A 24,919-nucleotide genomic window follows, 5' to 3' on the forward strand; every position below is an offset into this window, starting at 1 on the left:
TGCCTCCCATTCTACTTTTAGAAATTCTAGGAACCACTAGTGAACCTGTAGATTGAGAGCGAAACAACCAGACTGAGAAACAGTTTCTTTCCTAGAGCTGTTGTTGCCCTGAACGCCTCACGTACAATTTAACAACGGTAACTATCAATAATGCTACCTCACGTGCAATAACCTGTACCCGCTACCTCAGGAGAGCCCGCAGTATCCCTTTTTAAACTTTTTTCGTATTTATTTATTTATTTAATTTTATTTTTTTATTTTATATTTTTAAATTTGCACTGATTGCTTGTACTGTGTTTTTTTTTTTTTCTTTTTCAAGTAATTTCGTTTTACCCCTGTGGAACAATGACAATAAAGATTTCTGATTTCTGAAACCCTACATGTACTTTTGGATAAATATAAGCCCATAAAGTTTAAAATAGAGTTTAAGAACCATTTTCACATCTTCATGCTTGGCATATATTTGCATTAAGAAAGGTTTCTTTCATTTTGCCAAATGGGCCCAGTCTCATTCGTTTTCCAGTCTTTGCAGATGGTCAGTATGGTAACCAACTGACTCTGCAAAGAGGGCATTCATAGAAATGAATTTCTATTACAGAAAACTGGCTAGCTCGAATAAATCATAATAAAAATGGAACTTGTGGCCTGCCATCTCTCAAAGATCGGCTACCTTGGGACACTGCTGAAACCTCTCCTATCATATGCCCCAGTGAAGCAGAGACGATGGGAAAGAGCACAGAGAGGATTTCTGTGTGCCGGAGGGAAAGATTCTTAGAGAGATTAAAATACAGTTCACTTTCTAAAGTCATCCTTTTCTATAGGAGTGGAGCCTTCCAGATACAGCTGCAAATTCTTTTGTCTCCCGTTTTTTACTCTGCAGACACAACTGTTAGTTTATCGCTGTGACCATCACTTCTGTATTATAGTGATACATCATACATGTCAAATGGGAACAGCTGCACACACTGTTGGTTTGAAAGAACTATTTCATGTTTAGTCAGACCCCAAAGATTTGTCACCCAGTGTGAAGCTGAACAAAAGTAGAACCCCACTGACTTTTATATCAATTACAGTGTAAAAATAGCAAACAGACACTGTATGACAGAACACCTTTAGGGAATATTTCTTGTGGCTCTCTAAAGAAATCAACCATCTTTGTCTATGAAATTGCAACTATCAAATTCCCTCAGTTGCCATCTGGTTCATGCAGTTTGCGATTCCCAAAGGTCAGTGACCAGATTTCACAGCTACATTTTCTTTCCTAAAATATATATATATATATATATATATATACACATATGTATATAAAACATTTTTCATTCACAATATTAATTGAAGTCTGAGAGTTCTGTTGGATCTTTATGTTTTCTCAAAGATTTCCAATGGACTTGCTTCTTATTGCATCATTTCAATTCCATTAAGGCAGATCTAAAAGCTTCATATATTCTTTTTCTTGGAGGCTCACCAGAATCTCTTGTTTTCTTAATTCAATAATGTCTGACTGACTTGAAATTTCATGCTGTTATAGTTTTTATGAAGCAGCAACCAGGTCAAAGGCTTACATCTTGGAGATGGATATTATTTTTGGATGGATGGATGGACGGACGGACGGATGGGCGGACGGACGGATAGATGTGATGTGTTACACTAACAAATACATTTATGTTAGAATATGCATGAAAACAAAGTTTAAAGAGATGCATGTTTTGTTCAACATCAAAGAGTTTAATCTATGGCAACCTTTATTTTATTGTTAGATAAAATGGCTTATTATCACAAAAGACCAGAGAGATCCCTGTCTTGATGCAATTGAGAGCTCTTGCATGTAAACAGGTACCTTAAAAAAATGTAGCCAATTACAGAGAAATAAGAGCTAAGATTTTTATATGCGAATAAAATTGTATGCTGCTGAGAAGTCTTGAGACATGCTTTAAGTATTTAGTGTAATCAATAGCTCCCAAAAAATAAAAACATTACATAAAAATGCTTGAGTAAAATATGACAATATTCATAGTATGTTTGAGAATATTACCAAAGTGAGCAATTAATGAATTTGGTATTATTTCATTATGTACAGCAATACTGTAAGTCCATAAGAGAATATAAAACATTCAGAGTGACAGTTTCATTGAAGCATAAAAAATCTAATGGCTGCATTATCAATAAATAATTTCGTCTAGAACACTGAGCTAAAATGAACAGATAAAACAAATACATGCAGTGAGCTTTGAATATGTAGGGTTAGAAGGAGGGCAAAGCTGATGAAAACACAGATTTCATCTTGAGACATTTCCATCTGAACCTTTAATGCAGCTTGTTCCTTTATTCATCATGCTGTGTAGTCATTTTCTTGAAGAATGTAATATAGAAAAACTTGATTAAAATGAAAGGAATATGATATTATGCGGTGGCATATACATTCTTGTAGACATTGTTAGTCCTCTTACATTTGTTTTCTCTTTTTGCCTTTTTGTTATGCTTAAATTCTTCAGGTCAAAGACATTCTTTGATCAGACAAAGACAATAAAAGGGAAATCAACATTTGTTTACCTTTAGCAAAACTAAGCAGCAAAAGTTGCCTTTTTCAGATCTTTTAATATCTCAGACTAATAGAAGATTCCAAAACATTCATTTTAGTTAACATTTAACTTCTGAAAAGTGAGAGTGGCCTTTGTGTTCTTTTTGCACAGTTGCTTAGGAACTCTCCTGTGCATAGGCGTAACTTTCTGAAGAACTGATGTGGGCATGTCATCAACAACTTTGGCTCAGGGGAGACAGTCCCCACCAATAATTCTTTTTTTCCCCCGCCCATTTCAACTAACTGGCTTTAGCCAATAGTAATGGTGGTTTGGTGCAGTGGTCTGCGTTCAGAGCGTTTTCATTAGTTTTTCTTTTCTCTCTCTCCCACTGCTCTTGAGTCCAACCTATTGGTATGACATTACTGGATCTGTTCAATTTCGGTGGCTGTGTTCTCCAAGGATCTGGGGCGTGAAAATAAAAAGCCGGAAGAGTTTGGCTATGGATTCAAAGAGGTCCAGCCTTCTCCGACTGCCACTGCCCCTCACTCATCTTAAGCTCTGTCACCTGGCCCCTGTGACAGTTGACACACAAAGAATCGATGCCAAACTTCTTAATAATTGTCTGTGTGCTAAATATATTTTAGAAGAGTTTCAGCAGCAGCACTATTGTCACAAATATCAAATTTCTCCACACTGCACAGATATTGAAATCTGTGCTTCAATGTCAGCCAAACCCATTTACACAGGGACAGATAAAACCTTTCAATACACCAAACATTACCCGCCACATATCTGACCCAATAACCATTTAAAACAACTATTTTCATTAATTTCAGATGGAACTATTCACATACTCATACTATAATAAACTGCACTTAGAATATTCGCCCGCCAGGCAGGCAGGTCACCCTTATAGTGTCCCCACCAACTTTGATCGTAACATTACACACTTGGTCTTGTATATGATTTATCCGTCCAGTCTCATGAACATCATGCCTAACTGCGGCATATTAGGCCAGCAGTGCCTTTGCTGTATCGTCACTTCCTGGCTCACCAAAAAATTATAAGATGAAAAACCGCTTTAATGGTCTTTAAATGTGGAAAAGGCAGATTTAAGCTGAGGTGAGCACTCACTGCGCAAAAAATATTTCTTCTTCTTTTTCTTCTTCTAATAAAATCCAGCAGCACATATACGTTATTTCAGAAGGCTTCGAATACAATGTCTGCAATAAACCGTTCCTGACAGAGTAGGAGACCGCATTGTGCAGGTCTACGATGAAGGGTGCTGACAGTGCAGGTTCGCAGCCAGACCCCTCTCAGAAGTTACAGTTTTTTCCAAACAGAAGTAGAAGAGGAAGCGGCTGTTTCAAACACTGTCAGGGATAGCAATGTATTCTTCTATAGTCGTAAAACAGTCAACCTCTACTAAAAGCCCACTAGCTTTCTGTAACTAATTAGATAAAACGTAATGCCCTATCTTAAGTATTTGAAGTTGTCAAAATAATATATTTTATATTTTGTTAATGACTTTTGAAATTCTAAGTCTAAAATATAATGAGCTTCTGTCAGGCATCAAGAAACTTAACTCTGCAAAAACATCAAGAAAAGCAGAGAAATGCAGTTTCAACAAACACAAAGGAAGTGTTATGCTAATGGTCAGAGCAAGTTAAGAAGGATAAAATAGCTGATGGAAAGCGAGGGTCATAGGAACTGTCAAAGAAGTTCTACAGCTGACTTGTCATTTGTATTCATCAGTGTGACACCTGCTACAGAAGTCGTTTTGGGCTGTAAACTAGGCCTATAAGGTAACTTAGGGTTACATAATGCTACTTTTGTACTGCTCAACACCTCAAAAGACCTGTGGGAAACAGAGTAAGCCCTTTTGCTGGTGCAGCAGCAGCTATCTGCTATAAGCCTATTTAATACCAAACCCTTCAAACACAGTGCCAGTATGAGTCAAAGGTTAATGAAAGGGCACCTGGTTGCGAGGATGAAGACATGGCAGCAGTGAGAGCATAAGGGATTAGCCCTGTTCTTATATCAAAGGCATCCCAAGCCAGTTGGGCTCAATTTGGATTTTGTGTGGAAATCTGACTCCATTGCAGAGATATTGGTTCCAAAAGCATGGATCCTCATCTTCTTTCATATACTTCACTCTCATACATATTAATGTGCAAACTAGCAGTTGAAACAGAGTATGATGCATAAGACAATGAACCTGAAGGCAGCTTATGGGCTTGGGGTCATGTACCTTGAGAAGAAAGTTTTGAAACAAAGACGTACCGATTTGAAAACAATGGCAAATTCTACCCAAATTATATTCTTTTAAATAAGCAATTACTTTATTGATTATTTAATTTAACAGTTAGATTGAAAGCAATGGTACAGTTCTGTGCTGAAATGTATTCAATACCCAACACCCAAGGTAAACGGAGCCCAGAATGTGATATCATTCCGTCTCTTTCATCACATCCATGTATAAAGTGAAACTTTTCCTGCATTACATCCTTGAAATGAACAATGTTCAAAAGATGAAACAGACATTAAAGCAAACAGACATTTGTTTTAATATCATCCCACAGAAATAAAGGCTGGTTATGTGAGAACTGAAAAAAAACACAAGATTGACCTGGTGATGGACAGCAAAAACAGTAAAAGTGTTACAAAAACTATTTATAAACTAACTATATTTGGGATTTTAGAAATCAGAATTGACCTTAAAGAAGGCTTTTAAAATGGCAGTTTATAGTATTATCAGTTTTTGTAAAGTGTTTTACTATTAATTACCAGACTTTCTTTTGTTGGTTTAGTGAATGAGACAAATTTTTTATCTTTTGATAATGCAAAGCTCAGTGCCTTTTAAACTGCTGTCAGTGGGACTCTGCTGTAACGTACAGCCTTGCAAACACCCAAATCACATTTTTCTTAAGTCAGAAAAGTTTTACATGTTCAGAACAATCATACTTCTGCTCAGCTTTTCATAAATATGTACTAGTACTTGTGTTTTTCTTTATCTGGGACGAAGTTGCAGGAGCAGCAGTCTCAGCAGAGATGCCCAGACATTCCCAGACATCTCCCCCAGCTCCTCTGGGGGAAGCTATGACCAAGGCCAGCTGGCAGACAAAGTCCCTCCTACATGTCCTATGCTGTCTCCTGGGCCTCCTTGGAGTGCCAGGCCACCCTTTGAAAGAAGGTCATTTCATTTGCTTGTAAACGGGATATTGTTGTTGGGATCATGTCCCTGTCATTGCCATATGTGAGCATAGGACATGCAGTCTCTTTATTACAGGGCCAGCCACACCAATTTACCAATCTTCTGTTGATCCATTCTCCCATCACTCAAAAACAAGACCCCAAGATACAGTTAGATAGTACAAGCTGTAGGTTTTGGCCAAAAGAAGCTGGCAGGGCCACATCATCTGCAAAAAGCAGAGAAAAAAATCCTATGGTTCCCCAACCCACCCCTCCCTAACCCCTAACTGTAGCTAGAAAATTCTGTCTATAATAGTTACTGTATGAAAAAGTACAGGTTCCAGAGGGCAGTCCTGTCAGGGTCCAATATGCTTTATACATATGTGTTCCTTGATATCGCACAGAGGGTTGATATTGACCTACATGGACATACAGAACTACAACCAAAATGGTTGTTTTCATTATTCAGTTAACAGTTATCTAATATTACATAATCTCTTTCAAAGAAGATTTTGTGATGCCCACTGTGAAAAAACTTAGTCATATTTATTCAGTTTTGGATGATGTACTAAGAATATATGATCATGCATTTAGCATTTCTGGTCAGTCTTATATATATAATTGTAGAAACATAACAGAAGAAAATTTTATATGATCATCTTTTTTGTAGTTATATAGTATAGTAAATCATCATGGTGTTGTTTTAGTCAGTTGTTAATGTTTTTGGGCGGTGGGAGGAAGCCGGAGGACCTGGAGAGAACCCATGCATGCACAGGGAGAGCATGCAAACTCCATGCAAAAAGACCCCAGGCCAGGAATCAAACCCAGAACCTTCTTGCTGCAAGACCACAGTGCTACCCACTGTACCACCATGCAGCCCTAATATTAATATGCATTCTTTAAATCAATTCATAAAAAAAGTTATTTATTTAGCTCTCTGAAATAGTTGTGTGAAATGTTTAATATCATCAATCAACACCATCAGGTTCTTGGATTGTATTTAATAATGATGATGATTAAAAGCTCTAAATTTTTGCATCATACTAGTGCCTTATTTTCTCCACATCAACACTGACCAACTACAAGATGTTTGACATTGGCTCTGATTATCTCTGCATATGGAGTGTTCTAAAGAAAATGTATTTCTGTGCAAAGGCTGAAGGGAATTGTTTTGGCAGAGATGGATCGGCTTCTCTGTACCCATCTTTATAAATTGGATATGGCAGCATAATTCAGAGCTACTTAAACACCTCGCAGTGACTCCCTGTGGTCCCACAGTGTGTCAGCTTTTCTCCAATATGTTCCTCTGAGATAGGCCTTCTGGATTTTCATAAAAGAGCCCAGTTGTTATGAAAGGATTTTAATGGATTTACAGGAAGTCATTAACATTAGGCCTCAGTGTTTGTCTAAGGTGCTATTATCATGGGATGTCAACAGCATAAATAATGTCATTTCTATTTATCTCTGCTCGTTGCCTTGTCAAGTTCTGTGACACACAAACTGTGGTGTTTTACTTTTTGTAATACTTTTTAGATGCATAGTAATACTTTTTAGATGCATAGTAATACTTTTTAGATGCATTGGCTCTGTTGGGACAGCTAAAACAAAACATTTTTTCATAACAAGACATTGACTGATTTCTTGTACAAGACTTATGCTCAATGTTCATTAATTAGAAGTGACTTGCATTTGTGTATATGTATGCAGCAGTTTAGGTGTATCGACTTGAATGTGGTAGAGTTTTTGGAAATAAACCTTGACAAACACCTTTAACACAAATGATATGATTATAAAACCATATAGAGTGATCCTCATTTGTGGGATATTAGTTTATGAAATCTTAAAGCCCATATCTTACACTTTCAAGGATGCTGTTAGCTAATTGTATTATTTGGTGTAAACATGGGGGGTGAGGTTGGTGGGGAGCCAGAGACGAGGAAGCAACAAACAACAACAACAATTAGGAACCAGCGAACAATACCTGAAAATGAACTATATAAATGGGAGACTGAGCAACGACCAGATGAATCAGCTGATATGGAGCAGGTGTGGATAGAAGTGACTAGAAGGGAGCTAGACAGGCACAAGGGGGCAACAGAGAGCAACCAAAGACTGCTTAAACATACAAAAAAAAAATCAACAAAACAGGATAACAGATAACTGAAAACCAAAAACTCTAAGGGGGGAACCATAACAATTTGGAGTTTTTTATATACATTTCAACAGAAGAGTGCTTCATGTACCTCTGTGTTTCTATTAAACGATCCTATGATTGTTGCATTTTATGGCAAAATGCTTTAGCTACTGTATTACTGCCTTTTACTTTTAGGCATGCATTTCACAATTTGGCATATGATAAGCCGGATCATAAGGGTTGACATACATGTGTATCCAAAAAACATAAGTCTACAACCGAAATGAAAAAAAGAGCGTCATGACATTTGTCAGCAGAAACTGGGTTACAGTCAGATAAGTGATTATGAATCTGCCAAAGCAAACTAAATTGCTGTGAGTTTCTGAATCAAAGGAGACAAAAAGACCAGGAGTCTGTTCTCCATAGCAGGATTATTTATGCCTGGTTCACAAGGCAAAATAATTACCAGAGATTTTTGCCTCAGTCCTCTTCTAAGATACCAGATTATCGTCATAGTTTTTTAAATAATCTTATGAGATAACCCTGCTGTCTGTGGTGTGTTAAGTGTGATCTGGTCCACTTAAAAGAATGTTGAGACTGCTCCGCCCTCAGATTGGGGATATTTAACATGTTTTATTGTCTTGGCCTGATCTCCCAGAGTCTGTAGTTTTCCCCAAGGACGAGGACAACGGCTGCTGAATGTAATAAGTAGCCAATGAAAAAGCATTTCCTAAGGGAAAAACGAAAAACAAGTTAGTAAGTGGAGCACCTGCTCACAGTCTCCTTTCCTTTAACCAACTCTTATTGTAATGATATATTTCACCATTAGGATTAGTCCAGAAAGCATTACCACTAATTTGTCCTTTTAAAGCTTGTTTATTAACTCAGAAATCACATTTGTTCTCCAGAGGTTATTTGTGATGTCCTGTCTTACATCTGATGTTCTTTTTTTCTTTTTTTTCTTTTTTTTTTTCTATGAAATCATGTTCTTGTGTGTTGTGCTTGTGTTTGTAAACCGCACAAGTTACCACACACAAATCTGTGATACTGTCATGTCACAGGTCTCTTGGATCCGAAAATCATTTAAAAATCTTGCCTTGTCAAACAGGCGTTAGCAATCAAAGTGACTTCTGGCTAGAGGTGTCAAAAGTATTTAGAGTCTTTACTAGAGTAAAAGTACAGATAACTGTAGAAAAAAAGACAACCTGCATGAATAGATGTGTAGACCTACATACACCCAAATACATAAACATATTAATGACTGTTAGTTAGTATACAATAAAACATAATGCAACAAAGTGCTAAATCAGCATGACTTCTTAACAGGTTGGACACTGATTACAGTTTCTTTTTTATTTAAACTTGAAGGATTGTATTGCTGGTTGTGTTGTTTTAATATTTTAAATACTTATGGTGAAGTATCTATCTGTGGCCTCATATCATAATTGTAACCTTGAAATGACATAAAGTATTTAGAAAATTGTCAGAAATAAAAATCCCCTAGGTAAACATAAACTTTCTTACATTGTCTTACGAGCAAAAGCCAAACAAATACAAATTTAAGAGCTCACACAAAATCATTACAAGTCTCTTTGTTTTGGCAAAGAACCTTTGCAAAGTCTGAAATATTGTACTTTGATATTTTCCCTTTTATGTCAAATCAGTTTATTTCCCAGGCCTTTTCAAGTCTACATGTCCTATCTGTCAAACTCAGTTTTAAGCCTTGTCATCCCTAATCTTTTACAACGGTTAAAAAAAATGTCCTCTTTGAACACTGAAAAATTCTTGATCAGCTATTATTATTAGCAAATCTTTTCATTATACTGGTCACACATATAACTGTGAATTGTTTAAAAAAGATTTTAAACCAGGGAACAATGTCAATTTTGTCTCCTAATTGTGACAGTCACATCATTTACAGACTGGATATGAATGGGACCTCTAACTGGTTTTAGTCACGAATCCATATGCTAAATTTTTTGTTTAAGCACTGTTAAAAGTATTCATTTTAAATCTCTAGCACATTAATGATAAACAAAGACCTCTTTAAAATTTAATAAAAACATAAATGTAACTCTCAGTTATGACTGCCTGGTTACAAAGTAAAACCACAAAACCCATTATGATTGTACAATTTATTACAAAACAAGAATAAGCCCCCAAGACATGAGCATACTTTTAACTGAGGATGCCTTGAGCTAAACAATGTATTTAGCTGTCTTCATATTCTGAGACGTTGCAACCCAAATCAAAATAATACTCATATACAGGGGTTTTGTAAATGATTGAACTATGTTTCTCATCATATTCAAATCAGGCATTTTACTTGGATATTAGTCAAACTATTGAATCAGATTAAATTTAAATTACCAATTTTTTGTGCACAAGCAAGGAACTTGAATTTGGTTTCTCAATAAGAGTTGGTCTTAATAAAACCTCTGTAGATAAGATCAGTGGGAAACTTAACATCCGATTTTGCTACTTTTGAAATACTTCCCTTTAACTAACATGACATTTTCTTCTGTTTGTGATTGTTTTATTACCCTTACTCTACAAACTTGTCCAGTAGCTGATAAAGTTGACCAACTTGTGAGAATAATTGAGCCTTTTGTGTAACCAGCACATAAAAAATAAGATTAAGTCAGAATACTTACAATCAACATAAAATGTTCAAAGCTAGCCAGTCTCATCAAAGGGCAACAGAGAGACATGCAGATGTATTCAGTCATGTATTCAGACTTTAGAGAGTCTACTAATGGATGAAGGAGAGTCCCATAATGAATGGTCTGGATTGTAGGAGTTTCTTTGTTATATGCCTGTATACTAACTACATGCAGGACAAATCTGGTTGGAATCAAAACCAAGGAATATCATAACATGAAGAGGTAGAGGGTAAAAATGGCAACACAAAGCAAGCAAACACCTGGGCCCTGAGGAAGCTCTAAGTAAAGAGCTTGTGAATCCAGTCCCTTGTTAAAACCTGCCAGAGATTCTCCTTTTGTAAATTCTGATTATTCTGTAGAGTAGTTCTCATCTGCAGCCCGGGGTCTTTCTGTATGGAGTTTGCATGTTCTCCCTAAGGAAGCGTGGGTTCTCTCCGGACGCTCCGGCTTCCTCCCACAGTTCAAAAACATGACTGTTAGGTTAAATGAGTGTGTGTGAATGGTTGTTTGTACTGCTTGTCTCTGTGTTGACCTGCAATGGACTGGTGACCTGTCCAGGGTGTACCCCGCCTCTCGCCCATAGAGAGCTGGAGTTAGGCACCAGCACTCCTCGGGCCCCACTTGGGATTAGCTTAATGAAAAATGGATGGATGGATGTTCCAACCTATGAAATCATAACAATGACAGCTCAGATTTGTCTGCAATTTGCATGCAATTTGTATTGCTTTTTTATTGTTTTTTTTTCTAAGTAAAATATCATTTTCAAGGGGAAAGAAGAAAAAGAAAAAGAATTTACCTTAAACTTGTCTGCACTTATGATATATTAATAAGGGGGTTAATATTGACTGCAGTTATATAAAGTGTCAACAAACTTCTTTTTAGCCAAATTTTTCTAAAGCTTATTCCATTTAGATGCATTAATTATTTCCTTGTCAAAACTAAAACTTATAAAACAAAGGTTCTGTTTTAAGAATGTAGCCACTATAAGTTAAAGCATAGGTAAGGAAATACAGCAGTAGCAAATAAAATGTATCTAGCACAAGTTACAAATTCTCAGCAACAGCAATCAATGGCTACTTTTTAAATGATGGCACCTAAAAAATATGACAAATTAACTAATAATTGTTCATGGCTCAGCTTTGAACATAATTCAGAATACACAATTAGTGATTTCAATTTGGATTAATTTCAGTTCCGTTTATTTATATAGCACTAATTTACAAAATACATCATCTCATGAGGCATTTTAAAGAGACAATTCAACCAGTCAGATTGGTTCAGTTTTTTTCTAAGGAGAACCAGCTGACTGCATTGAGTCAATGACTTTGCAGGATTTGTTTCTCCTGGATGAGCATGTGGCAACAATAGACATTCGATTGCATTGTGTCGTTGACTCTACAGCAAACCCTCGCACTGTGCTTAAATACAGAGACAGTGGAGAGGGAAAACACTTTTAATTAACAGAAAGAAACCTCCTGCAGATTTAGGCGACAGAAGCATATGTAAAAAACAAGCATAGAAGGACTGATTCATAAATACTGTCCATAATAAAAAGGGTAACGGTAAGCTAGCTCTGAACTATGAACATTAATTCATTCAATTCTCAACATCTTATTCAATCTATACCACAAAGGATTAGGGAAGCTAAAAAGCAAGAGTGTGGAATCTGATAGTACTAGAGCATACCTATTAGAGTGCTCAGCGATTGTAAATCATTCTAGTGGAATGAATGATGACTGTCACTTTTTTTAACCACAGGTTTAAGCTTTATATGCACTTTCCAAAGAAGAAACCTCTCAGTTTAGTGCAGTATTTTTTTCTATAACTTTCACTCACTATGAGTAAAATATCTAAGAGTTGACATTATTATTTTTTGTATGCTTATAATTTGCGGCACCTAATCTAGTAGTAAAAATCAAACACCTTCTAATGTCTTCCCTAATTGTTTCTGTAACGTTGTATTGAGCATCTCATTGAGTTTATAATTGTACTGCTAATAATTTTACGCCAACAAAACATTTGACTATGAATCTGCATAGGTTTAAAATATGGTATTGTCATTCAGATGCATCAAGTTTAAGGCTACACATAGCTTGCATTTATAAAGTTTTTTCTGAATTTTTGAGCCATGGCTCTGAAGTTAAGCACCTGTTATACTGCCCTTGTAAAGTCATTCTTTTAGGGAGTACTTTTTTTCTTTCTTTTTTGCCACAAATGTTCTAAAATCAGCTTGATGGCTTAAAGTATGGACAGTTTCTCACTGACCCCCTAGAGAACATATAGGGGTGAATGAAGAACAGGTATTAGCCCCATAGATCATGTAAAATTAGCAGCAGGAACGGCTGTCAGCTCCGACATTGGCACTTAATCTTAGGCTTTTGGCAGACTGTTGCCTTAACAGGTCAAATGATATCTATAAATCAAGGATCCCACTGGTGGAGAGTGAGAAGGAGTCATGGAGAGGAGGGGTGCTGCACAATGCAGGCGCTCAACCCCACAGGAATTAAACCCTGCCCATAAAGCCTAGACCAAGAAATAATCCCATCTATTTCATAAAGGATTAAAACCTTTAAAGAAGATTGATTGCCTCTTTTTACCTTTCAATGCGATGTAATCCAAGTTTATGCAGATCACAGGGAGTTAGATTTAAAAGAATTTTGCACATGGTTGCCGAAGAGGGAGATTCCTTCTTAATCTTCTTCATGGTTTCTTTTAAGTGGAGAGTGAAAATCTATTTTTTGTTTATTCTTTTATTCTTCTGTGTGCCGCTCACACTGCATTTCAATTCACAATAAAGATAAGGGATTTATTTTTATGTTTGTTTTTTTCATTTTTCTTATTTTGAGGTTTTTCTATCACAGAGCAAAAAAAAAAACTTAACAACAAAAACAGGAAACATAAAAACAGAGGAATAAAAACTATTTAAACACCAAAATATTAAGTGTAAGATTTTGCAAATAATTAATTGTATGTAATTGTATGTAATGTAAAAAGGTTTATGTTTTTAAAGATGCAACAAGTAACACAATACATAGCGCTTTTCTTTTTAAATACAGCAAACAAATATTACTAAAACAAGGGCTGTGTCCAAACATCCGCCCTAATCCCTAAACCCCTCAATCACTATATAGAACGGGGAATATATAGTGGACTTTATAGTAAACTCAGTTAACTGACCGTTCGGGCAGATGATCACTACTTTTCGCTCCACGTTGGTCACATGACTCTGCCTCCCTGCATGGTGCCTGCCGCATCTTTTTTATATGTTGCCGCTGTCGGGTAGCAACAGCCGTAGGCGATAGTGGGCCACTGTGACAGCAAATCCAATGATGTTTTGCAAGGAGAGCTCTCCTTGAAAAGCTGGATATATTTAATCATCTAGTGACCATGAATGATCACTACTTTTCCCGGTGCATTTTGGGAAATTTTGAGTCCACTTTTTCATCCACCAGATGTTCGGACACTAATTTAAAATTGCGTAAACCACTGTCTAGTTCCCTATATAGAAATTACGGTTGAAATCCGTACACAGTGAAGGTGTTTTTTTTTGGGGGGGGGGGTTTGTATACATATACAGTATATATATATATACATTTCCTAGTTTTGAAAAGCATATTCTATATCTTTTTTTTTTTGTATTGCACTCTGTAGAGAGAATCCAGACATAAACAAGCAGGAAAAATACCACAGGACTGCCTTTACCCCTCAGCACTAATGGTTCTCCAAAATAGGCAGCTGTTAAAGTTATGTGGCTTAAAATCTGTGTCAATCTGGAGCAGAGAGAGATCGTTCAGACCGAAAGTCAGCTGATGAAAAGCAAAGTTGATATGGTTGGGTAACGGTTGAAGTAAAAGACTTCATGTGGGGACTGTGGTTTGCAGTTCCCGAACTTTTGGAAAATTATGTTCATATATGTAATAAAGAGCCAAAGTAAATATACAATTAATTTGAAAGAGTAACGGAAAATCTGTCATCTTTGAACTTACCCAAGACAGAGGAAAAAAAACATATGGTGATTAAATAAAGAGTTGGCATGCAAGACTGAGTAGAACCCAGGGAAAAGGCTCTCCTTGTTGATATAACTGCAAAGGTTGCTCCTTTGAAATGGACGTTAAAGTTGAGTTGGTTGATCTAACATTAGTTCATTGACTTTGAGTGTAGCTGTAGAAAATACAATGGTTTATGTCTGGAGAGCAAGTGCAATGTTCAAGAAGGTTCAGCTCCTTGGTTTATGTTCTGTCAGGATATTATTGATGTGTTTACAGGTCCAGTTTTATGTGCTTCATTTTAGCACTTAGTCTGGTAGCTTAGGCTAAAAGCCATTAGAACATGGTAATTAGGTGTCCCGGTTTCGACGATCTGTCTCCCACTGAAACTATCTCAGAATTTAGTGTTTAATTTTTGTGAAAATCATGTTTTGTGTTTAGACTGCTGTTGTAGTGGGCGGAATCCCTTGTGCATAACAATAGTAGCTGTTGTAGTAACAGAAACTGAGCAGCAGATTGTTACCACCCTTGTTGGATAGCTGTCCTCTGATTGGCATGTAGATTTTATTCATGTTTGTTTTACTGGTCCATCCTTGCCGTAATCAAGTCAGCAAGTCAGTATAATTTTTATCAGTGACCTTTACTGTTTATTTGCAGAGATAGTTATGACTAGTTTTGATATTTCATCAAGGTTATCCCACAGCTTTATGCTTTGGAGGTTTTTTCACTATATTTTGGACATATTTGAGTTCCTCAAAAGGAGTCAGTAAGAAAGAAACTGAGAACAACGGCATGAATAGAGACTGATGGTGAGGGAAAAATAATTAATTAATTAAATGTGAATGTGTGACATATATAGAAAAAGGACATATATACAAGGTTTTCTTTATAATGCTCTATACACAGCCTATCAGTGGCAAAGGGGCTAAAAAATTTAGCTGAACTAATCAGCTGCCCGCACTCCAGTTACATCAGTCAATTAAAGCATTTGGCATGCCAAGGTGTGAACCTTTCTTCAGTATAGACAGAACTTTTTTTCTTGCACCACTTTTCATATCATTATTAATTACACAGGAAAGAGGGGGTTTGTTTACCACTATTGCATGTTGAAGCAGGTTTAATATTTGGGCTCATATAAGAAGGAAGTTGTTAGATCCCTACAATCTAGCTATTGGTCTTGACATAAGACCGTCAGAAAAATCTGTTTATCTATATATTTCTTAAAAGAAACAAGGTTTAATTACCAAAATTACCAGGTCAATGCAACATTCAAGAAAAGTATTTAGATATATTTTGTGCATTTGGAAGCTGATAGCTGTGAAAATGAGGCCACAAGTCTCAATAATTTTTGGGACCAATCAGAGCTGCCACTAATGACTTATTTTCTACTGGCTAATATCTTGACAAATTTTTTGATTAGTCGACTAATTTCCAAAAAAAAGTACAATGCTGATCGACTTATTTTCCCAAAAAATACACTGCTGGGGTATGGCAGAGTAGCCGTGGGACAGTGATGCTGTTAGGACTCCAGTCTGTGTGGTCTGTGTTTTTGTGTGTTTGTCTTCCTTCCTCCACCAGGCGGCGCCTGGTTCTGATTGTCCTACTCACACACCTGCGAGGGGTTACCTCGTTAACGGAGTGCTCTTAAGCTGCTGACTGCCACTACCTCGGCGCCAGAGTGTTTGCCAGGTACTCTAGCCTAGCTGAGTTTTGCTGAGTCAAACTGAGTCTTTGTCAACCTGAGTCTTTGTCAACCTGAGTCGTAACGTTGTTATTTTTGTTTTTGCTTCTCGGTAGGAAGTCATCCTGCAAACTGGATTTTTGGACCTTCTCTCCCTGGAAGGATCTACTGAGCTTCAAACTGAGCTAGAGATACTAACCGGAGATTTGGATCCACTTTCCCCTGAGGAATCGTTTGAGTTTCACACTGAGCAAGGGATTCATCTGCACAACAGTCTGTTCAAGTACTGTAGGAAATCTGAGTGGCAGTCAGTCTTCTCCGTTCATCTACAAGCAACCGCATTCTGGGTAACCCTGTCCGCCCTCCACCGTATGAGACAAACATCGGAACACATTCCTCACCTACTGGAGTCTAAGAGTCAACCAATTCTCTGGAAACGTGAGTCTGCCTACCTTTTCTCCTCTTCAAGTTCGAGAATCAGTTTTCCCACTGAACCTGAACTAACTGCAGTGTCTTCCCCTCACCTTTCAGTTCCGGTTGAGCAGTGTTCAGAACAACACTGGAATTTCCATATAACTTCTCAATAAACATGGTTAAACTTTTCCCCTTGTCTCTCTGGATTGGTTTATCTGCATGTGGGTCCGAGCTCTTGATAACATCATGATAGATGCCAAGTAAAAAAAAAAAAAAAAAACATTACATTAGTACCGTGTCTGTGTGCGCATGTGCTCATTCGATAAACTCTATGACTCGAGTCTGGTGCCCTCTCGAAAGCACAAAAATTATTGTCATTGCACATGCATAGCGTTGTTCAACGTTGTTTGCTAAAATATTACTAAAGGTACTTCACAGGATTTAACAAAAGTACATGCTATCTAGGGATTAAAACAGTAATCATAATGTTACTTACGTTGTCTCTTCCTTTTCAGAAGCATCCTAAACAACTCCTTTGTGTTTCCTTGCATCGCGGTTGTGCTCCAGTGGTAAGCCAACAAAGACTTACAGAGTGTACAAAGCACTCTATCACCAGCTGCCCGAAAGTATTCTCATATTTGGATACTTTTGGTCTTCTAGCAAAGTTCTCCATCCTCGAACCAGGCTTACCCACCGCTACCGTTTTCTTATCACCTTCAAAACCAGAACCAACAGTAAAAGAAATTTGTGACAGGAGAGGAAAGGGAGCCGATTTTGCCAGTGGTGCACGCAAAACCAAACTAGTGCTGTGGAGCTGAATTACCTGAACCCAGATGAGCCGTTTGCTCAGACCAAAATAAATAGGCGATAAACAGGCTGACTATACAATAGTCATCGACAAAAAAAATATCCTTTGACGAATTTTAGTTGTCGACTATATCATAAAACTATATATATATATATTAAAACTTTATCATATAATTTGCCTTTATCGAATTAAAAAACAAAAAGAGTTTACTCTTAAAGCTATAACGTGTAATTCTCAGTGACATCAGTTGGACTGCAGAGTGCAGCGGCATGAGCCCCCCCACCAACACACACACCCACACACACACTGCCTCTTCCCTCCAACATAAGGAGGATGTTAAGCTATAAAATTGCCTCTGTGACGTCTTCTTCACCTGTCTTTTCAAGTGATGATGAGGTTTATTTACATTTATTTTCAGATCACAGCATCAAATCCATAAATTATTCAATACTGTTGTCTCAAGCACATTGACCAGGAGAAAAATTAAAATGTATCTTGAATTGACCACTTTTTTAGTGAAGAAGGCCGCAGAGAGAAGAAAATTTTTTAGGCAAAGCAATCATAAAGATGGAAAATTTCAGTTCACAATTTATCATAAATAACATTTTATGTCAGTAAACCCCTTTGGTTACTACACACTGTACCTTTAAAAAACTAATGCATCTCATAGTGCTACATTTTCTTGGTTCCTATTGTGGGAAAGTAAAGTGCTGAAACAGTAACTGGAATATCAGGTGAAAAGAGTCAATAATGATATGTAATCACGGCGTGCGGTCAGCAGCGACAGCCAAAGCAGAGAAACGAGAGGTGGTGATGGAAATAGAAGCTTCTAGCATGTGTTTGTGTTGATGTGTTTGTGGAGAGAAGCCTCTAAGTTAAATGCTCCACCACCCATGGAACTAATTTAAAGTCCTCGTTTAGAGGCTGTCACACGAGGGGCTCTGATGACCACTGATCTCTGCACATTTAACGGCAAAGGCAGCTGTCAGGGGCTTGACAGACAGGTCCCACCACTGACTGATTACATACAGAGCAAGACTGAACTGTGATCTGGTGAACTTTATTTTCCCTGGCAGGTCCAACGTGGGCTGAATGCCTCAGCTTGGTGGCTATTCGCAGATCTGCTCCATTTTAGATGGACTCCTATCTACACCATTTACACCACATGCACACACCCAGCAACGTTATCATTTATTAAGTTTGAAGGCAGAAATTCCTTGACACCTTTGAAAATGAAAAAATAAACACTTGTGGACAATGTTATTGCATTTAAAAGTAAGTGCAAAAAAACTGTTGTTCTGCAGACCAAGTATGCGGAGCCTGTCATACTGCCATTGTTGCTTTTAATCAATACATTCTTATCAGGCAACATTCAAAATATTTTATACTGGCATAATTTTCACGTGTACTCAAGCAGGCATGGAGCTCTGGAGAATTGAGTGTTGCTGCAAACTGTATATTTCTAATTGTGGGACATTCTAAATCTCTGGCATATATTCTGACATCCATTTTGGCTACCTCAAAAGCAGCCTAATAATAAAAAAAAACCTTTCACATATGTTAGCATTTGGGGATCACTGTAATGTCCAAAATGGAATTTTGTCACGACTGATCTGGCAGATCCCATAAGATTTTAGCTGTCTTGCATATAAATCTACAAAAGAGCTGAAATGAATGGGGGAGCTACAGTGTAACTGATGAACCAATTAGCAGAAGCATTTTTGGACACATATCTGAATATTAATTGCTTGCTTAAATAATCACCACTGAGTCAATTTTCTTTTGACTCTCATAAAAGAGTTCCATATAACTCGTAACATTATAAGTACTGAATATTTAATTATTTGCCTCCAAATTAAGTGAACCATTGTATCACTAACTGATGGTATCTCTATTGTAGATACAAAGAAAACCTTTCTGATTTAATTTTGTTGTAACTTTATTAATTCCTTAAAAGGCTTCTACTCCTGCATGATACCTTCTATGTAACAATTGTACTTATTTGTAAATACTTTAAAGTCTGTGTAAAGTTCTGCTTAATGTGTGTTGTGAGTTTGTTCCACCACATAAATGTTTCATTAATCACCCAACCAAATTTGAAAGTACGTATATGCCTATATGCCTAAAGGTAAAAAGTACCAATAGGCATATAAGATAGGTCTCAAAATAAATAATAAAAAAAGCACATCAATTTCCTCTTCTTTAAAAAGTTGGATGTGCTTCCGTTGGGGATGCAAAAACCATGTCCACTTACGAGAGCAAAGGGACAGATTATTTGTAACTGTTTATTTGCACAGCATCTTCTTTTTTGTGTGTCATATTTCGCCAATTTTCCTCTGGGAATAAATGTCCTAGGTCAAGATGATATCCCAACAGATTTGCTTTCACAAGCAGACCTTTATTGCCATGAGGTTCCACTTGGTACTTCTATATTAAACTTTATTAAAAATTATAAAGGGAGTAAAATCTTATACAACTGACACGGTAAAGAAAGAAGGGAGAGGAACTAAGGGGAGAGAGAAAGAGATGGCGACAGGAAATAATTCATGAAAAGAGAGAAAATTAAACAAAACAGCAAAAAAAGACAACAGAGAAGATGCGAGCCCCAGATCCAAATCCACCCCAAATGACCCATGGAGGGCAGACAAGGGGATGGCCACACCCACTAGAGAAGGGCAGCCAAGAGCATCCGGACCCCGACCCACAAGGGCCAAATCCCAAAGGGGTCTGGCCCCAGAGGCCATAGTGCTGAGGTCCCGCTGGGCCGTGGCAATGAGCCCCTGCCTGAGATAGGAAGATCTGCTCAGTTACTAAGAAAAAAGAATATATATCACATCCAAATACTCATCCCATTAGATAAAAATATGGCAGAGATATGCAACAAAAAAATTGACCTCTGGGGAAGACTGCTTTATTATGACTTTACACACATTTTAAACCCACTGGCATTTTCGACTCAATAAAAAATCTGTTACTAATGCAGCTTTTTCCACTTATATGCTAGTAGACAATTAAAATCAAGGTTTTGCTGTTAAAAAAAAAAAATCCAGTTTGAAGTTCCTATTGCATGATGACATAATGTGCTTCCTTCCCGTGGCTGAAGACATGGTGGATGCAATTCTTCATGAGAAGTGGTAACTTCCAAAGATTTTTTAGGATTTCGCACAAACATATTTTTCGTTATTGGATAATTACACTCATTGGAAAAAACATCCCCTCCAAGATGGTCTCTTTGCCTAACCTTTATCAATCTTTGACTTTGACTAATAGGCTGGTTTCATCTAAAATTTTTGACTTTATCCAATAAACTATTTCACTTTATTTCTTTGATCTTATCATATACTTGTGACTTTATTTAAATCCAATGCCTACACCTTGGGTGTTCTTTGGTGTGGTAGTTCTGGGCCTTATATTTAACACACTGGCATTCAATGTATGTTCTGCCGGTTCAACTTCGTCACACTGTCAGAAAATCACAAGTTAGGACAAAGAATAAACATTTCATTAATTCCTAAAGAGATGCCCTTTTTTTAAAAATCTGCATTTTTTTTTTTTTTTCAAGGAGTTGAAAAACATCATGTGGCGTCTCTGTGTTCAGGGGAAGTTAAGGGGTTGTGCTTAGGGGGCGGTTTGGGATTCAGCCTTTGTATTCTTGGCAAGATACTTCCTCTGCCTGCTGTTGGTGGTCAGAGGGCCCAGTGACACATCTGTATATCAGCTTTGCTTCTGTCAGTCTCCCACAGAGCCGCCCTGGCTACAATATAGCATGACACCATCAGTGTGTGAATGTGTAGGTGAATAGGTAAATGACTGAATATAAAATAGCTTTAGGGTCCTCAAACGTGATTAAGTGCTCTATAGGTGTAGGCCTGTGATGACCCATGGGATCTTTTTTTTTTGTTACTCATTATATTCATTTCTATCAGGTGTGCAAGCCTGATTGGGGAAGTGATAGGTGGCTCCATTTTCTCTATAAAAGCTCTCCCTTTCCCTGGAGCCGCTCTGTCCATCGTGCTCCTGGGTCTGACATTATTGATTATGTTTACTGTGCTTGGTTGAGTTAATGGTTTGATAAATATTATTTAAGTGTACTTGTCCTCACGACTCCCCTTTATTTGTTGTGGCATTTGAGCCAGCCATAATAGGCCATTTACCATTTGCTGTGGCTCTGTAAAAGTTTAAAAGCACTCTGGAGGACAGTCTGGTCTTTTACAGCATTCTTAGGAAGAAGAGCCTCTACAGAACCCTCTTCATTAGGGCCATGATGTTGCCCTGCCTATGGTCCAGAGCTGGTCAGGGGCCACGTAGAGGCCCAAGACCGTGAAATCTACAACCATTCATGGTCACAAAGCAAAATAAACTGTGCATAAAATATTTGGTTCTTTACTAGATAACCTGGTGTCTGACTATTTGCTGCTTATTATGTAAGGCTAAATAATCTAAAAATAATTGCAGTTACCTGGCTGCAGAAATTATGTGATGGCAGCTGTACAATTTTTATTTTATTTTTTTAACCAGGAGAGAAATCCATTGAGATTTGGAATCTCTTTTACAAGGATGTCCTGGCCAAGAAGTAAAAAAAAGCACAAGCTGCAAGCAAGTTATTACATGTGAAGCAACATTATTCATAAAAGTCACAGTAATTTTAAATTATTTACACCAAAGTTAAAAGGAATAAAACATAACTCCACCCATGCTGAAATGCAAGCCAGCATTAACAAAGCTTTTAAAAATGCAGGATGGTTTTACTGGCATTACCTAAGGTATTTAATGAGGCAATAAACCTGATCAACAAACTTAACTGTAGACATAAGCAACATTTCACCGCTAGGTCGGATATTGAGGACTGTCTGTAGACCAAAACAAAATGTATAACATCTGGCTCCATTTCAGTCGAAACCTGACTAAGGTGGCCCTACCCCCGCTCTCCCCCCTACCCCTTTCACCTATCACCTTGTGTGTCCTTATTTCCATAATAGTGACATACATAACATCCCCTTTTGGAGGAACATGTCTGGGGAAGAAGTAACTTACTTTATAATGCTGTTAACAAGAGATCTTAATTTTCCATTCTATTTGTCAATAAATGTGTAAATATGCCATTAGAGAAGTGTTTCACCATTAGCATCAAATGGTGTATGATCGTGGCTAATGGTGTTAGCAGACTGTTTAGTTAGTAATTATACTATGATGGCAGTGTGTGTAGTTCCCCTGCAAGAAATGTATGCTACACTGGGATGTAATGGGGAGTGAGGGGCTAAGTTTGAAGTGTCAGCTAATCACATGGACATGCATACACAGGCGGCCGGCCTGTCTGGTTACAATAAACTGAAAGATATCAGAGAGATATGGTGCTGTTACACATGTTTCCATTAAAAAATACCTTAAGTTCTTCACATTATTTTTGAGTTATTTCTATTCAAAATAATGAATTATTGCTTATTGCTCCTTTAGGACAAAGACAGCAAGCAAATCTGTTTTCTACATCAAATCTGTAAAATCACTTCAGGCAACAACGGACAAAGCTATTTTAAAGCCTCTTTCAACTGACAGAGGAAAAATAATAAGGGACACAAACTCATATTTGCTGTCAGTGAAGAAGTTGTTTTCATTGCCTTTTGCTGTTTCAAAAGCACGTAAGTGAAAATAATCCATAAAGGAGAAGGTGAAAAGTATGTTTTTTATCATTTATATTATTAGGCTGTAAAGGAACATTTACAGCCCATGCCATCACATTGATTTCAATGCAGAGTATTACCATATGTGTTTTTAATAATTTAAGCAAAGCTAGCTTTTTCTCAACAAAACATAAGAAAATAAATTATTATGACCAAAAAATGAAGATTTGCTTGTTACCTTTGCACAGATGAATATTGATGATTCTTGTGCAGCTACTCATGAGGTCAGCTGCAGGTTGTAATAGCTTTCACAGCCTTAGATTTCTAAAACTAAGTGCAATATGGATTTGTAATACAAAATCCAAAAAATATTATCAGAGACAAAAAGGCTGCTGCAACTGCGGGTAAGGATTGTTTCAGTTTGGGACAAATTGCGATATTTACTTGGACACAGGAAAGGGAAATGGAGTGGAAAAGGAAAAAGAAAATGTTACTTCTGGAGGGATTTGATGTCATGATCTGGCCTGTTTGCTCTCCCTTAATTAGTAATTCCTTTCACCTGTCGTTTTCGCTCCCTGCCTCAATTATTATTTATTCCTCTCACCTGTTTCCTCTTGGTTATATTCAGTTCAGCCTGAGCATTCAGTGCCAGATCATTACTTGTCTTTCTGTTAGCCTGTCTGTTATTTTTATTTCATGTTTCTTTATTCATGTCCTGGATCCTAGCAGCCAGTGGAAAGAGGGTTTTTGTGTCTGTCTCGTCTCCTGATCGTCCACTGTTCCTCCCCCGCTGAGTCCTCTGGGTTTTTGGCTTTATATGTGGGGAGGTTCAGTTTTTATCCAGTAAGCCTGGCTCCAGGGAGGAGACCAGTTTAAAGGTCCTGCATCAAGTTCTGGTTCCACGTCCCGTCTCGGCTACCCTCTTCCACTGAGCCTGCCCGTCTGCACCTGATCCTGTCTGTTCCTGTACGTGACCACCTGGTCATGCTTCTGGTCCCAGTCAGACTCTGAACCCTCGTGGGAGCTTGTGGATGCCTGGAAGTCTGGATCCTGCCACCTGTTCTGTTCCTGCCTGATCTGGATCCTGCCTGTTCTGTCTGTTCCTGTCTGTTCTGGATCCCTGACCAGGATCGGCTTCCAGCATGACCTCTGGGACTGCAGCACTTGGGGACATTCTTGGACTTGACTGTTAAACCAGAGTTCTGTGATTGGGCAGTGCCCCGCTCCCCCTCCTGCAGTGTCCGCGAGCCACAGCTCCACTTTAGTTTTTGTTAATTTAATAAACCTTTTTGAACTTTCCTACTGACTGTCTCTCCTTGAATACTGGGTCCATCCGTCCGCGTTTCATGACATTTGAAAAAGCAAGTTGAAGAAGAAAATGGAAATGTTTTTGTTAACTTTGAAATGCAATATTTGCAATGAGATTTATGAAATTTGGTTTTTAAATTAAATTAGGGGAAGATGGAATGGGAGATCCATAGGCGGATTGGCACGGCGTCTGCTGTGTAGCGTGCGCTGTACTGGTCTGTTGTGGTGAAGAGAGAGCTGAACCAAAAAGCAAAGCTCTCGATTTACCGGTCGATCTATGTTCCTACTCTCATCGGGACATGAGCTTTGGGTCATGACCAAAAGAATGAGATACCACCGGCTGAAATGAGTTTACCCCATAGTGTCTGGGCTCTCCCTTAGAGATAGGATGAGGAGCTCAGTCATTCAGGGAGGACTCAGAGTAGAGCCGCTGCACCTCCACATCGAGAGGAGCCAATTGAAGTGGCTCAGGCATCTGATTAGGATGCCTCCTGGATGTCTCCCTGGTGAGGTGTTCCAGGCATGTCTCACTAGGAAGAGGCCCAGGGCTGGGGAGAGGGACGTCTGGGCCTCCCTACTGAAACTGCTACCCCTGC

The sequence above is a fragment of the Cyprinodon variegatus genome, unplaced genomic scaffold, assembly GCF_000732505.1.
Source record: "Cyprinodon variegatus isolate N-32 unplaced genomic scaffold, C_variegatus-1.0 Scaffold787, whole genome shotgun sequence".
Lineage (NCBI taxonomy): Eukaryota > Metazoa > Chordata > Actinopteri > Cyprinodontiformes > Cyprinodontidae > Cyprinodon > Cyprinodon variegatus.